Here is a 16,563-nt window from a genome sequence, read left to right on the forward strand (position 1 = left end):
CCATTTATCTGATTCATTTTCTGAACACAAAGTAAACAAAGGTAGCATCTTAGGATCAATTTAAAATCAAAGATAAAAGATCAATTTTAAATGAATGCAGTGATAATTATATTTTCTTCTTATTCTGAATAATTCTAATTTTTACACCTGGAGAGTATTTATGAAAAATCTATTTTCATTTCAATGAAAAAAAAAAAAGAAAAACTGATCTGGGTTGCAAAATGCTCTTTACCCTTCTGTAGTATGTTTTCAAAATTTGTTTTAGATTTGTTTACACAATGTGCTCTTCTGCCATATTCCTTTCCACAAGTATACAGAGATATGATGCGATGTATCTCTGCCAAGGGAGCAAAAAACAGAAAGTTAAGAACAGTTTCTAAGTCTCGGGGGCAACGTGTTACAAAAAACGTGTTGCTGCAGAACGTTGATGCCCCTCTCCCTTAAAATGTCTCCGTTCCAACATACACATACCACCTTGATAACATGTAAATACTGACTGGAAATTTCAGGCAAAGCCAGTTTGACTTACCTAGAAATGAACTGACAGGCTTATAAAAAGTGATTTTTTAAAACTAAGGTTCTTATTGAACAAAGGAAAATTATAAGATATGCTAAAACATACAGAAATATCATACTGAGGTATCAGTTATATCTTTTCCCAATGAAACAAATGAGGTAAGAGGAACAGCAACAGCAAATCAGCAGTGTTTTTTGTGGGGTTCTCTGCTTAAGAAAAAGTAATCAAATTTTGTTTCATGTATATTTTTAGATACTCAGGCTGTAGATCTAGTTTAAAACCCTTAACAATATGAAAAGTCATTTCCGTGCAGGCTATGGGTATCACAGCACTTGTAGCAGAAAAAGCAAAGTGGGAGAACATTCCTATTTATTCATCTATTGAGCTATCAAGAGGAAGCACCTAATATTCAAACATTATCTTCTTTGTGACAGAACTCTGAAAAGCGCAAAAAAGTTAAATGTCCTTAGTAAAAGTGAACATGTCTAGGACATTATAATTTTAGTGTAATTTTTATTTGTTGACACATATGAGGCAAAGTGAAGTGTTTTAGAATTATGCTCATCTCTTTAATATTGGAGAGATGTATTATTTTCAGTACATGAATCTTCAGTATATCTTCTGTCATTTAACACATTAAGCCTTCATCAAACTAAAAAAAAATGTACAATTACTAGGACAAAAATACATAAGCATAAAATATTATTAAAATTTAATGTTTCCCAAAATGTCTTAGATTTTAACCATAGGAAAGTCAGGAATTATAAGAACTAAAATACACCATAAGCATCCTGACATTAAGAACACAAAGATGAGTGGAGAAAATGGTACACAAGAAATGTGTTCTGTAATTTCTAATCAATAACCACAGTAGCAAACACTATAAAATGGTAGGCTTTTAATGCAGAGAAAATTTCCGTATAGATGGTACCAGTTTAATAAAGAAATAATAATTCCACATAGAAATACTTTGCTTCAAAGACAAGACACAGGGAAACTCATTTTCAACATGATTATTTGTTATGTAAATTGAAGTTGAAAACTGATTAAGTAAACGTAGTCTGCATAAAACAGAAATATTGTATCAACTAAAAATTTTATCTACAATCTTGTAATGGTTTGCCCATTATATGGAGAACTGCTGTCATAGTACTTATAATGTTAAGAATAAATGATTAGAATTAGAACTTACTTTATGAAGAAAACAGAATTCTCTTTTGTTCGCTCTATAAATAGACACTATTTACTATCATCTTCAAGAGAAAGCATTAGTCAAAACAAGGTCACCTAACCCACCCCCAGCAGTCAAGTGCCATTTTTGACAGTAATTGAGGTTAGATTATTCTGTCATCTAAATCCAGAGTAATAACTAGCTTGAGGTGTGGACTGATGTAAAAATACCTATAAAAGGAGGCAAAGTGTGGATAGTAGAAGCATTTCTCAGTCCACAGGCAGGAGATACAGATATATTTGACAGCAAAACAGATATTTATGTCATACCATTTTCAAAATCAGTTTTAAAAGAGATACCTTAATCATACGTATTTTACATTTTAAACTTCCTAATTTTTAGCCAATAATAAACGAGTATTGATATATACAAAGAAACAGACTATAAAATGTGTGTTTATGTATGTACATATGTGTGACCAAGAAAGGGGTTAACAAGTACTACCTAATGATTGAAAATAGCAAAATTAACCCCATTTTTATTAGGAACCTCATGGTACATCCTTCTTCGCTAGTATGATGGCTGAAGATTTTTCTTATTCATCCAGAAAAAAGACAGGACTGTATCTGGTTTTGTTCTAACAAATTAACATGCGCTTGAATTGATGCTAAGACTAAAGTTAACCATCTTTTCAACTTCTCCCATCTCTCATAGCCAAGAACTAATAGTTCATTTTTATCTCCATCTCTTTTTTTCTATCAGATTTAAAAATATATATAAATGTTACTTAATGCATTTTAAAACAGAATTAAGACTTGGTCACATATTTCAGGAAGTTAACATCTGCTTAACCTACCCAATTTTTAACCATATATTTCTGTTTTTATTAAAGTACTAAATCTACCCCAAAAAAAGTCCTCCAAAGACTTTTCAGCCTTAAATAGGCTTCTTTTAAGATAACTAATTTCAACACTGAAATTCAAAGATTAAGGTGTAATCCCTGTGTTTGAATTTTAATGATTATAATGTACTCCTCACAGATTGGAAAAATCAATGACAAAACCAACAGGGGCCCCGTTTTGCTCAGCATACGTTTTCTTGTCAGGTCGTGATTAATGCTGTGCTCTGTAGAGGGAGACATTACATCCGGGCTAAAACAGACCTAAACTTTACCCTCAGGCAGAAATCTGATTTAAACATCTCTATTTAAAGTGACATTTGTCCTCCCCTTTCAACTATTTTCCCTAGAAATTCCAGGAAGTTGACTTCATGACCTAAAAACAGCCGGGTGGCTTTGAGTAGCGGTTGTGCTTGTTCCTGCACTTCCATAAATCTGGGTGCCGGAATTAATCAAGGTGGTAATAAAACAGGTGCCCAGCTATCTGCTACGATGAATCCCATGCTACTTTATTGCCACAAGAATTTGGGATTTAGAATTCAATGTAATTCTAGAGTCAGTAGTAAGAATTGCCAAAATGTATTTTGGTTGCTGATAATAACCTATTTATATCTTATAATGGAGTAGGTTTCTTTTGATTCTTAAAACTACACCTGATATTTCACTAATCTAAAATACCAACTGATTATAAATCCAAGGAATATGGAAAAGCAACTACTTAAAAACAAACCTCTAAAATAAATGAGAATATGCCAGTGGAAGTAGTTTCTTGTATGTCATGCAATAGCTTTCATAAAAACAAAACAAAAATGAAAAGCAAAAAGAAAAAACTCTGCATCTAAGAAAAGTCACCAAGAAAATAAATGTATGCATATTACGACAGGCGCCAATATCCTTACACTGTGAACATGGTAACTTTTGATATTAAGCAATGTAGACACTGCTGGCAAGTTCCTACAAACCAAGGTAATCTAATTTCTGTTGTTTTTCAACCTAAATTGATTTTTTTTCTTTTAGTCATTCTGGTAATTGAACAAACTTATAGAAGTGTGATGGGATTTCACTTACTACCAGACAATGCATAAAATCATCTGTGAAGACAAACTATATTACTTCATAAAACTGCATTTTCGTTGTAATTAGACAAATTGTATTTAAACTTGCTTTCTGCTTCCAAAGCAATCAATAGTATTTTGCTATAAGCTGCACTTTACTTGCAGGTGTTAAGCGCTTGCTTCCTTTATTCAATCTACATTTTTTCCTTTAGATAATGTTTATTTGTCAAATATAGGAGGTTTTTTGTAAAAAAATAATAATAATAAAATAAGCTTTTAAAAATTGTTGGATAAGAATATATCAAAAAATATCTACAAATTATTGCCTACTTAGTGCAGCAGATACATGATCTCAGGAAAAAAATGTTAAATATTTTTTATTAGGATCTCCCTTTTCTCATGACACCGTGACTCACACACACACAAAAAATACTTACATCAAAACAATCAAAACATTAAGAAAATTTCTATACTTAACATGCTTAACAAAACCTATATACCATACACAAAATACCAAATTAAAGTCCTGTGTAAAATTTAGGGTTGACAGACCCTTGTTACGCCTTTAGAAATTACTAAGTCAAGGATTATAATTCCCTAATTCCAATAATTAACTATTCATCTCTGTGTTAAAGAAACTATTTCCTTAAGCTTTTTCTTAAAGCATTAAAAAATATAATCACTACCTGGCCAATCTTTGAGAGCATCTTAAGCAGCAAAAAGATTTTAGAGAATAGTCTCAATTTATTTTTGTGATAGCATCAAGCCTAATTACAATAATCTGAGTGATTAAATACTTTTCGACCTTTCAACCTTCAATCAAGAATTATTTGAAGAGATGAATATTTGGGTGGGGCTATAGAATAATTAGTCTTATGTAACAGAGAAGTAAACTAGACTATGATTTTAATCTATCTTGGAAACAGAAATGTTCTAATCTTTGTTAAAAATAGCAACAAAAGTTATCCATTTAGGTTACATTAACTCATATTTAATCCATAGGAACTGATATGACCAAAGCATTCACAGAACTTCAACTCCTTTTCAGGTCTAGTAGCTAAACTTGCTATTTTTAATGCTTTATCGAAATCTATCAATTTGAAAAGTTTTTAGCTAGGCATTTTTGCAAATAATCTTGAGGAACCATTTTTTTTGTAACGATGCATTTTATTTGCAAAATATATTACCTTGAAAATAATTGCACTTATTTTTTACATAAATCTTTTCTGCAGAAAAGCAGACAGACGTCAAATGCGCATCTCTCCCTTCAAGACTCAAAATCAGATACGGTGAAACAGTAAGAGGCAAAAGTGCTACAGTCTTTGAAGAAAGTTTTGTAAAAATAGCACCTTATGTGAAACTAAATTCCTCCATTTCCAAAGCTGTCTTCCATTCCTAATCTAAGTAGCCCTAATCTATGTTCTTAAATATCAGCATTGGGCAAGCGGTATGGATTCTCGTTAAAATGAAAACAGATTTCTTTTAGGTAGGTACAAGTATGTTTAACCTACATCTTAGAATACATTGTAATGCTCTCTTCATTCCACCTACACCTGTCAATAAACTGAGTGTTATTTGAATATTGACAAAAGTGAGGTCAAATAAATATTATGATAGAAAATAAAGCAATAACATTTTATTACTATGGTTTGTAGATTTCGTTACCTCTTGACCTTCATGACATCTCAATCTCAATTCACATATTCTTATATTGAGATACTAAAACGTTATTTTAAATTTAATGAAACACAGAAAGCTTCAATAATGATCAAATAAAGATTAACCCTAAGTAAACCTTAGTTTTAAAGCTCTCTTCTAGCTCATTTCAAAAAAGGAAACACCCAGAAGCCTGGTGTTAATGTTTCTGCTGATTGTGAAAACTGCTGCAGTAAAAACCCCAACTGTTTGTCTTAAATTGAGACTTGTATTACTGCATGTGAGATCTGTATATTTATATTAGTTTTTATAACATTTGGAAGTTTTGTTGCCTGCTTTGATGTTAGTCCATTAATAAAGCAGACAGTCAAAAGCCTGGAAAAAATTATACTTACTGGAAATTCTCAAGTCAAAACCTGAAGTAATTGGTTTGTTCTACCCCACATGATTCAATATTCTGATTTCCCTAACTACCTGCTCCCAGAGCTATCTCCATTTCTAAATTCGTTTTCTGTTGCCAACACATAGTAACCCAGTGATTGAAAATGGCAGCTGAAGTGCTTCTACAACACATTAATTTTTCCCTAAGTAGTCCAATTTTGTCATCTAAATGTTGAAAAATCTTCTTTTCACTACATTTTGCACCTTTAGAGATTTACTGAATTCAAGATCACCCTCATATAAAGTGAAGAGCAATGCTTTCAAGACAATTTTTAGATTATCACTAATAGCTCTAAAGGATAATGTTGTTTTCTTTATAACACTCTGCATTCAAAGCAGACTAGTTAACAGCAACTTAAGTGCAATAATAGCAATTACATCAATGTGGCTTTTTTTTTTTTTTTAACCACTAAAGTACTTCCTAGACAAGTGAAGGGATCAGATAAATAAACTACCATAAAATAATTTCAGGGTAATGATATAATGATATACAATCTCAATGGCACAAAAAAAAAAACCTAATTGTAATCCAAAAAAAAGTATCATCCGATTACACTTAAGCTAAAAATGTTAGGCAATTAATGATAGTTTTTCCCCTCTGAAATTGTTATATTGGAATTCATTTTCATTATTAAAATAAAAGCAAGGAGTTTGAACATTAGTAAATGAAAGGTTATCAATTCATATTCAAAAGCAACCAACCATCTAAGGTAAAACTATAAAAAGTATGAGCTTACATCTCCAAAAAAGTCTCCCCTGAAATTCATATCCATCTTGGAACCAAGTTTTGTAAATTCTTAAGTCAAATAAATAAAACTAATTCTTCCCAAGAAATTGAAGATAAAAGTTCCCCCTTGACCCATCTGCACTTGATAACTAACCCAAATGACCCAAGCACTTGTTCTTGTTTTTCTCATTCATGGATATTGAATTGTTACAAGAAATTCAAAGATATCTTCTCTCTGTAAACATAAAAAAGCAAGAACAAATAAACTATATTTTTTAAAATAAACCAACTGAATACTAGAGTTTACTGTTTGACAAGATACAAAAATTTTGAAACAAAACAATATTTAAACAGAATTATCTCTATTTAAATAGAATTCACAAAAATTTGAATCTTCACTTAAAAAAACTTTTCCAAGCTCCTATTTGCAACAGAAGTTGTGTCAAGTTCATTTGAGGTTTTAATTTTCAACATCCTCCGCTGACTTTTTCCCTATTTATTTAGCACATAAAAAACAAAGTCTCCTACGTGTACAAATGAGTCTTTTAATCACAAAATTTCTATTGTTTTAGAAACTAATTAAAAACTAATTAAATGCCCTTTTCATTTTACTAATAAAACAAAGTGTAGTTCCTAAAAAAGCATTAAGTTAGAAGGAAAGGCTTTCTCACTCTCTCTTACACTGAAGGGACCCCAAAAGACAGGCAACGGTGACTATCATAAAACAAAAGGTCACTCTTTTTCTAGGAACAAACCATTTATCAATAGAAAATAATTGTCTTGCCATTTGCAAGGGCTCCACAGCAATAGACAATGTTTTTGCGTCACATAATTACAAAACAGTAAAAGTTCAGAAACACAGCCTGAATCCACCTCCCTATTTTTACCCTTTACAATTCTCATTGCCCTTTGGGCCTCCGCTTGGAAGCAAAAGGAAGACAGGCTGAAGTTTTCTCAATTGAGCTAAAGCTAAGAAACCTTTGATATGCTAATAGTCCCCTTCAAACGGTAAGAATTCACACTTGCATTAATTCAAACAATTTGTGCAGAATGATGTGAAATGGCACCTCTTTTAGAGGCAAACAACAAAAGGAGAGAATCGGAATGTCTGAAGAAACTATACAACAGAACATTTGTTCTGTAGTATTCTTTCTATTATGCATAAATTTATGGAAGGGTGGAGGGAGAGACAACAAAAAGTTCCATAACACACCTAGACATAAGTAAATTTTCTTTTAAAGGGTTTCTCAAGCATTACAAAGATACAAAATTTAAAGTTACAAAGTACCCTTAGTTAGGTCAAAACAGTCCCATCACAAGTTGGAATGTTGCCACAGATGAGTACCAAAACTATTCTATTTTTCTGCTCTGGACGCATATTGCCTCTTTAGTGCCTATTTTCTAAGGTTTGCCCAAGATCAAACCTGACTTAGCAAGAGACATCCTAACAGGTAATTATTTACCAAAGGATGTGACTTTCTTCGTTGTGCAACTTCGTTGAGCAAAGAGCAAACTCGGTGGGGCCCGTTCCAGACATAAATAGTGACAGGGAAATGAATGAATCAACTACGTCCGTTAAATCTATGCTCTGGAAAAGGGAAGAGAAGTGAACGTACTGAAAGAATGCAGAATAAAATCAAAGAATTGAGGGCGGGGTGGGGAAGAGAGTGCCTTAGAACCTGGCCTTTGTAACGGGAACCATATGGTTGGTAGCTGCAGCTCAGACGCTCCCAGGCTGCTTGGAAGAAGCTGCTAAGCAGCCTGACACCTTTCAAGAAACAGGAGGAAAACATTTCCTCGGTCGGAATCTGAGACAACAGTTTGTATCGGGAAGAACGGAATGGAGGGCGGGGAGAGGGAGAAAAGATGAGGAGGAGGAGTCCTTAAAAAGAGAAAGGCTATGATAGATACCGCAGGACTTGTCCCTCCCAACTATGCTTTGAGAGCACAGAGTGAACAGAGGATTTGAGGGGGGAAAAAAAAAAAGCCTCCACTCAGCGACACTTTACCATTAAGTAAAGCTTCCAGTATTCTCCCCTCACCCCAACCCCGCAGTCTGGCGAAAGGAACAAACTTTACGGGTCCCAAGCGCAGAAGTCTCGCAGGCGCACCTCCACACTGCTGGGGCGCTTCCATGGTTTGGCTCGCCCTCGCCCCCTCTGCCTGAGGGTCGCCCCAGCCAATCAAGGAGCCCACGCTCGGGCAGCGCGGGGGTCTCCCCTTCCCTCGCGCTCCTCCCACGCCTTTCTCTCGCCGCCACTCGCCAGTGGCACCCCCATCCTACAAACCAGGCTCCCGAGGCTCCCTGTCCCACAGCCACTCCAGCAGCATACACTCCGTAACTTCTCCCGCAGGCCCAACGCGGCCCGCTGCTGCCCTCTCACTGCGGGTCCGGGAGGCTCTCTGCCCTCCCCGTGGCCCGCCGGGTCCCCGGCCCCTGCACCCTCCCGCCCCGCGAGGCCGCCCTGGCAGCAGCAGCCCCGCCGCTCCCAATCGTAGCCAGTCCCGGGGGCGGCCCGACCACATCTGGCTGCGCTTTGCTGTCATCCTCGCCTCCCCACACCACCTAACCACCGACGAGAAGGAACTGCAACCCGCAAAAACTCGTCCAAGCCCTCCCCCACCGTCCACTTCCCCCGAACTCGCTCCAGCCGCTCAGCCTCCCCGCTCCACTTACAGTCCAGGACCAGAGGGCAGGCGGGCGGGACGCTGGGGTGGCCCCGGGCCCCAGAGCCCGAAGCAAATAAGCCCCGCCGAGGACGCGCTTCACACTACTCCTCCCCAGTCCCCCAGTGAAAGGACGGGCGGAATCTTCCGACCCCAAGCTTTTATGAAATTAAAAAATGCATGGCTACGGGAGCCTCATCCTAATCCCCCTTGCCAGCGCCCCCGGCAACTACACTGATGCCTGGAGAGCGTTACAATGGCTCCACGAGAAAAGGAGAAGCCGGCTGGACCGGACTGAGAGTTCTGCGGATCGATTTCCAAGAGGGGGTTGGGGGGAGGGAGCGAGCAGCCCGAGTGAGCGCGGGTCTCCCCCCTGGGCCGACCGAACAGAAACAGCCGAGCCCCATTAACCCACGGCTCCCTGCGCCTCCAGCATCCACCCCCGGACTGGAGGCGCAAAGCAAACAGGTCTCCGAAGCTGGGCACAGAGGCACATTGTTCGCTCCTGCGGCTCTTACCTCCGTCTGCGAGCGCGCCCCGAGGGAGGGCCGTCTGGCGCGGGGGCAGCGCGGGGACAGGCGCGGAGGGCAGCGGCGACCCCGGCCGGAGAGGGCCGAGGCCGGCCGCGAGCGGGTCCTTGGCCGCCGAGTCCGCGCGGGAGGCAGCGCCGCAGCTCCCCGGCCGGACACGGCGCCGCGGCTCGGCGCGTCCTCCTGCTCGGCCGCCACCGCCTCCAGCCGAGCAGCCAGCGCCGGGCGGCTCTTGGGGTTAAGTCAACATTTTCCCGCAGTTTCCCACACGCCGCTCTTCAAGAGGGGTCTTTCACACACACGCACACACCCCCAGACCGCACGCTCCCTTAGGAAAAAAAAATCGGTGATCAGAGCGAAAGGGGTGGTGGAGGCAAAAGCCTGACAGAGGTGCGCAGACTTGGGAGTCCCTTCGAAGCGGCGGGCGGGCGCCGGCGGCGCGAGGCCAACTCAGTTTGTCAGGCGAAGCCCCTCAGCCCCCCGAGAGCCCGGCCGGAATGGCATCCCTCGCGCCGACCCTGCGGCCTGGGGCGGGAGGCGGCGGCGACCCCTCCTCACATTTCGGATCTCCCGGCCGGGGCTGAGCGGTGGCCGCTGCCCCAAGGAAGGCTGGCGGCGCAGACTTGGGCTCGGGGAAGCAAGGAGGAGCCGGTAAGAGCCACGCCACACACAGCAGCGGAGGGGAGATGCCCCCCCAACAATCCCAAGGAATTCTCTGGTAAGCTCCCGATTTCGCCCCAGCACCTCTGCGTGTGTGTGAGCCGAGAGAGAGTGAGAGGGAGCGAGAGGGAGCGAGAGGGAGAGAGAGATGGGGGAATGCGAAGTCCTGACACAGACTCTCCGCGAGGTCTGAACTGGAGTCACCTCCAGCCTCCTCCTCCTCCTTCCCCCAAATCCGCCCTCCCCGCCAGTTGGGCTAATCATATAAACATACTAGCGTGTACAGCGGCAAAGGACAAATCTCTCCCTCCTGATTTTTCCAGCAAGGGGCTCGGGCAAACTCAAAAGAAGATTACAGGCAGCTAAGTACAAAACGTGGAGCAGATAATCTATAACTCATTGCCGCCCAATGGCCATTTTCCACTCCATTTGAGCAGCTGCCGCGGCCGTGCGCCCAAGCGGCAGGGAGGGGGAGCGAAAGGGGATACTTACGGGCTCGAGCCGTTCGAACGGCGGTGGCGGTGGCCGAGCAGCCGCCCGAGGACCAGGCCGGCCCCGGCTCCGCCGGCGGGGCGGCTGCAGGGCTGTCCGGGAGGCGGTGGCGGCGAGGGACGCGCGCGCACGGCCGTGGAACGCGCCCCGGAGGCGGCCTGCGCCAGCTCGCGCCCCTCCCCTTCTCTCCCCTCCCAGTCGGCTCGCGCTCCCCCTACCCCCAGATCCCCGAGCTCTGCCTCCAGCTCCCCCCATTAACACACCCATTCAACCGCTAACCCGTAGCCCATCCCCAAACTCCACTTACTGCGCGCTGGGTCCTCCGCGCGCTCCGCCGGCGCGCGCTCTCCATCCTGTCCACACACATGCACTTTAAAAACATTTATTTTATTTCTGGAGCGGGTGAAGAGTATTTGGGAGAGCGCCGCGAAGCGCGGCGCTCCGAGGCTGGGCGCAGGGAGGTGACCAGCGGCTCGGGCCCCCCCCCCCTCTAGGCCCGGGAGCTTGCTCCCGGCCTGGACTTTGGAGAGGCGCCCGGGATGCGTCTTTCACCCACCCCGTCTCCAGGTTTTCTCTTTTCTCCACGCACCGAGCCAGAGGCCCCGAAACTTTTAGTTTCCGTAGCCCTCCTTTTGTGTAACTGCTTGGAAGAGAAAGAACGTCTGTTCGCCGCGGCTGCCTCCGTCCGGCTGCGGCGCGAGGGGGACGCTCCAGGGTTAATGCGTCTTTGATACCTGAGATTTCCGGCGCGCTCGTTAATGAAAGTTACATTTTTTTTAAATTGCGATGATTTTTTTCTTTGTAGTTACGTAGAGCCAGCTAAACTTTGACTTTATTGACTATATTTCACAAGAGCGTTTTGTTTGTTTTTGATTAAACTCACCAGGATAAGCAAAGGAAGGAAAGGAGACTACAAGGCTCTTTGCTCTCAAGTATAGTCACAGAGCTGTTAGGTCTGTTTCCCTCATTTCCTTACATTGAAACTGCCTTTGCTCTTGTCCTCTGAACACACTTCCTTGCCTCTCTCCATTGGCAATGTCAGCAAACAGCCAGGCAGAGCCAACGGTGGACCTAAGCTGAAAAGAACAGAGCAGGACAGGGCGAATCACGCTGGAAAAACGTTTAAAAGCCAGTTAAGTGTCCTGTGCATGCCAGAAAATTCAAACATGGATTTTTTTTTATTACAAAATTTCTGAGCTGGAAGCCGCTATGTTTTCAGATGTATTTGTAAACCACTGATTCTACTAATGAAGGCAGCCATCAATTAAATAAGCATATTTACCTTGGTTTTCAAGAAAAAAATGATTCTCCAATATTTAAAACTTAGAAAATAGGATAAAACTTAAGCTGCTTTGCTTTCAGAAACAATATGTACTTTTTGGTGCTGCAGGAATGTTGCAAGCATCATACTTCAGGAATCATTCCAAACAATGTTATTAATATGTCAACAGCAGATTGTTCAAAAGACATGAAGATCCTAAATACCTATCAGTATTTTGTCAGAGATAGGTGTAGTACTAAAGTAAATCCAATCCAACTACTGGTCAAGTTTGTTCTTTACTTGTAGGAAATCATAGGTTAAATATACATGTGTCCAAATAACTAGAACATGTTCTTTTGGTGGGTTCATTGTAATTCTCAGATTAAAAAAGAAACTTTGATAATCTAATTTCTTCTACCTGATGTATTGATGTTTTAATATTCTCACTATTTCAAAAGATAAAAGGAGCAACTTAGAGCATTGGTGCTTTAAACTACATACACACTTACATCTGGAATTTCTTACATAACATAATTCAAATATTAACCACGGAGGATATAAACTAGTCTGGATAAAGTACATTTATGCAGAGCTGGTGCAAAACCTTATAACGTACCTAAGTTTTTACATATGTCAAAATACATACATACAACAGATCTACCTAGCAAAATTAAATCAGGCTACTTCAAGTCGTTGAAAAGAAGGCAGAATTATCTAGTTCTCAGACCTCAGAGGTAATTTTATGATCTCCTTAGGAATATAAAATTATTTCATTCAGGATTGCAAAAGAGAATACGTCAAACTAATAGTAACTTGCATTTACCAAAATATTTTAGCCCTTTCTTTTGTTCATCTTTGAAGGTTTTCATTCATCTGGGCACCATTCACAAGAAGCCCCAATGAGTGCATGCATCAGTCTAATCCTATTTTCTTTTGGGAAGCAAAACTTAGGCTGAAGTTTTTATTTAGTGAGCTTAGTAAGTAATCAATAGACATTTTTGCCTGAATTAAGCTGGCCATATGTTGGCTCATTTACTTATTTATTTAACTCTCTCAGAAATAATCTCTGGAAAAACCCATTATCTATCTGCATCATATATTTGACATTCTTTGATGCTCAGGACATAAGTGAATCACTCTTCACTGTATTCTTAAAGAGACAATATCACAAAAAAGGAGGATGCTTGGAAGGGGGAAGAATTTATCAAAAGTGAATTAAAATTATACAAACTAGAAAAATGCCCTATAGAAGTTTCAAATCTTATTTCAATAGGATGTGTATTCTGTAGAGTTCAAAGGGTTCCACCCTTTTCTCCTAAAAATATAATAGACTTGTTATGTTTTAAAATTACATATAAGAATACTGCTTGTGTAAGACAATGTTTTAAATATTAAAGATTTTAAATTATTTCTTTATTCTTTAGAGGTAATACTTCAACCTTCTTTGTATATCCACAAAGAAGAATTGAAATAGTGTTTAATTATATTGCTAGATTCAAGATTAAGCTGTTAGCCACAAACCTGCCATTACAAAGGAACACTTAAAAGACACACACCATAGAGTATATCTACATTCAAAAAACATAATTTACCTGGCACTCTCTGACAATTCATAACATAATTTATAACAATACAGGTGTTATGGTAGAAAAAAATGAAATGAGAAGCTTAATAATATCTGCAGATGTGTGTAAGTTAAGGAGAGTTGGAGTATGTTATGCATTCCCTGCAATCCAATCAATTTAATTACTCAATCTATATTGTTATTTAAGTAATGGCAAAATCATCGACTTATTCATAATGGTTGCTAATTGTTTTTTAAAATAAATTCTACAAAGGACAAAGGAAACACCCATCTCCATTTGTTTTATGTTAAATCAACATATAACCACTCATGGTGATTTCATTCAAAGAAAACAGAAGGAACTCATTAGCTTATGTGGTTAGAGAGATTGATGGGCTTCAAACATTTTAACCATACATGTTTTTTCCAACTGTAGAAACTCATGTTTTTAATTTAAGTAACCTTAAGAAACTGAAGATTATTTTATTCAATGGGTTCATATATTTCTGGTACAGAAGTTATGCTGATTTTTAAACCGAGATTTATCATCTAAGTATCTTTGTTTATAGGGAAATGATCAGGCACTTGTTAAAATATACATAAGAATAACAGTAGTTTCAGTAACAAAGAATCTGAAATAGTATGAAAATGGACATAGGTGCAGAATATTGTGATTAGTGTAAGCCAATAGAACACAGTATCACTTTCACTGCCCTACTCTGGCCAATGGCTATAGCTAAGACACTTCTAAAAGGGTCAGGGTTGAAGGGAAGAGGTATTGAGGCTTGAGAGTAGGCCAAAAACTGCCATTAAGTTTGAGCAACACAGTTATAGAAAACTATTAAGGAGGGAAGGTTGTATCTATTATGGGGAGCGTATTTTTGCCTGTGATTAGAGTTTGTGAAAGTTCTCAAAAGAAACAAAAAACACGTGGAATGACTCATTTCTAATTCAGAAATAGAAATAAAATTAGCTAGATTATATCCTAAACCTAACTCAGTTCCATTTTCTTCATCATTATTTGTCGATGATGCTTGGTGCTGAAACTAGTTTTTCCTACTCTAGAAAATAAACTACGTTAAAGCTCTAGAGCAGATCAGAGCAATATATGAATGCCAAACTTAACTAGAACTTGTTGAAAGTTGCTAGCTTTGTTTTCAATTTTTGCCTTGCCATGCATGTAGGCTGAAAAGAAATCAAAACCCATTTTCTGTAGAGCAAAAACATATGAAAGCATTTGGCAAAGCCAGTAAGGTTTTAGCTATTCTCCCTGCTCTATAGGCTTAGCAAATTTTGTCCAAGAAGGCCAAACCCTATCCAAAATGTAGAGATGCAGTCTCCAAAAGTAATGACAGTTTAAAGTATAATATAAATATAATTAAGGCATATTGTATTTAATGGTATAATTTAGAAGTATATAATCACGAATTATTAATAGCTGTCATTTGGTAATTAATACTTTAAAAAAAAAAGCATCCACTAGTTCAACTGGTAACATGACTTTTTCTGTGCACTGCACGTGTTAATTAATATATGCATAATTGTATATAAAGATTTAGGAAATTTTTATGTCGTTACCATTATGATACTCAAAAGTAAGCAAATTTAAAACAATATTCCTCATAATTATTGTTCCACTGAGTCTTAAACAACTCAAAGTTTTTCTTTCCCATAGATTGTTCCTATAACTCTCATTAATCTCTGCATCTTGAGAATTTTCTATAGTTGGGTCTTATAGGTCTTTTATGAATGCTTCTGTCAGATCACAAAGTGTAAGCAAAAGAACACTCATTTTATACAAAGCTGTCTATAACTTCTAATAATTTTGTCCATCATAAATACTCATAACCATGTTTTCTCATTAACAGTACATGGTTTTAAAAAACACCTCCTGCCGTGTGTGGTGGCTCACGCCTGTAATCCCAGCACTTTGGGAGGCTAAGGCAGGTGGATCCCAAGGTCAGGAGTTCAAGACCATCCTGGCCAAGATGGTGAAACCCCATCTCTACTAAAAATACAAAAATTAGCTGGGCACGGTGGCAGGCACCTATAATCCCATCTACTCAGGAGGCTGAGGCAGGAGAATTGCTTGAACCTCGGGGGCAGAAGTTGCAGTGAGCCGAGATAGTGCCACTGCACTCCAGCCTGGGCACTGGGCAACAGAGCGAGACTCCGTCTCAAAAAACAAAACAAAACAAAACAAAAATAAAATACCTCCTGATCCCCTTTTAGTGCATACAAACCTCCACCACTGTCAACAATGAATTAAATTTATTTAAACTTTCTTTAAAATTGTTGAAGGTAAACTAAGAATAATCTAAAATTACAACTCTTTGAATGGGCAGTTCTTGATAAAGTATCATGTATTGCTTAGGTGCAGAACAAAAGCAAAGAGATGGTTAACAGTAGAAGTAACTCTATCAAATCTAAATCCTTAAAGATAACCAAGTAGCAATTTCACGGAATAGTCCAAATTGAATTTTTAGTGCCTCTCGAATATGACTTTGATTATTCATGTCATAGTTCACTGTAGTATGGCAAAACTTGCAAAGGCTTTTAAGAGTCAGGAAACAAATTCACATACACTCTCTCTGCATTTTAGAAAGTGAGTCAAATATACAATTATATAACACTTATAATGTTTTCATACTGTTTCAAGTGTGTAAAGTTTTCATAATTATACAGCATAAAATAATTATACTCTATGATCCCTTAGTATTTTTTAAACACAAAAAAACTTATTTATTTATTTATTTATTTTGAGACAGTGCCTCACTCCAGCTTGGGCTGGAGTGTAGTAGCACAATCATGGCTCACTGCAGCATTGACCTTCTGGGCTCAAGCAGTCTTTCCACCTCAGTCTCCCAAGTAGCTGTGACCACAAATGAGTGTCACCACACCTGGCTAATTTTTTTTATTTTTTC

General features: G+C 39.2%; 1 protein-coding gene across 25 annotated transcripts in view; it reads right to left on the reverse strand.

Moving 5' to 3' along the window:
• ADGRL2 (adhesion G protein-coupled receptor L2) overlaps nucleotides 1-16,563 on the reverse strand; it is a 295,308-nt gene that overhangs the window by 181,172 nt on the left and 97,573 nt on the right. For 7 of the 25 annotated variants that reach the window (XM_063653715.1, XM_063653740.1, XM_063653678.1 and 4 more), the window contains exon 1: nucleotides 9,651-10,449. The exons of 3 other annotated variants lie outside the window; for them this stretch is intronic. The gene's annotated coding sequence lies outside the window, so the exon portion shown is untranslated. Of the gene's footprint in view, nucleotides 1-9,650; nucleotides 10,450-10,814; nucleotides 10,968-11,121; nucleotides 11,538-16,563 lie in introns of those variants that run through there. 15 more of the 25 variants (XM_054499972.2, XM_054499975.2, XM_063653683.1 and 12 more) reach the window with 8 other exon arrangements.

Source organism: Pongo pygmaeus, chromosome 1, assembly GCF_028885625.2.
Source record: "Pongo pygmaeus isolate AG05252 chromosome 1, NHGRI_mPonPyg2-v2.0_pri, whole genome shotgun sequence".
In the NCBI taxonomy this organism is placed as follows: domain Eukaryota; kingdom Metazoa; phylum Chordata; class Mammalia; order Primates; family Hominidae; genus Pongo; species Pongo pygmaeus.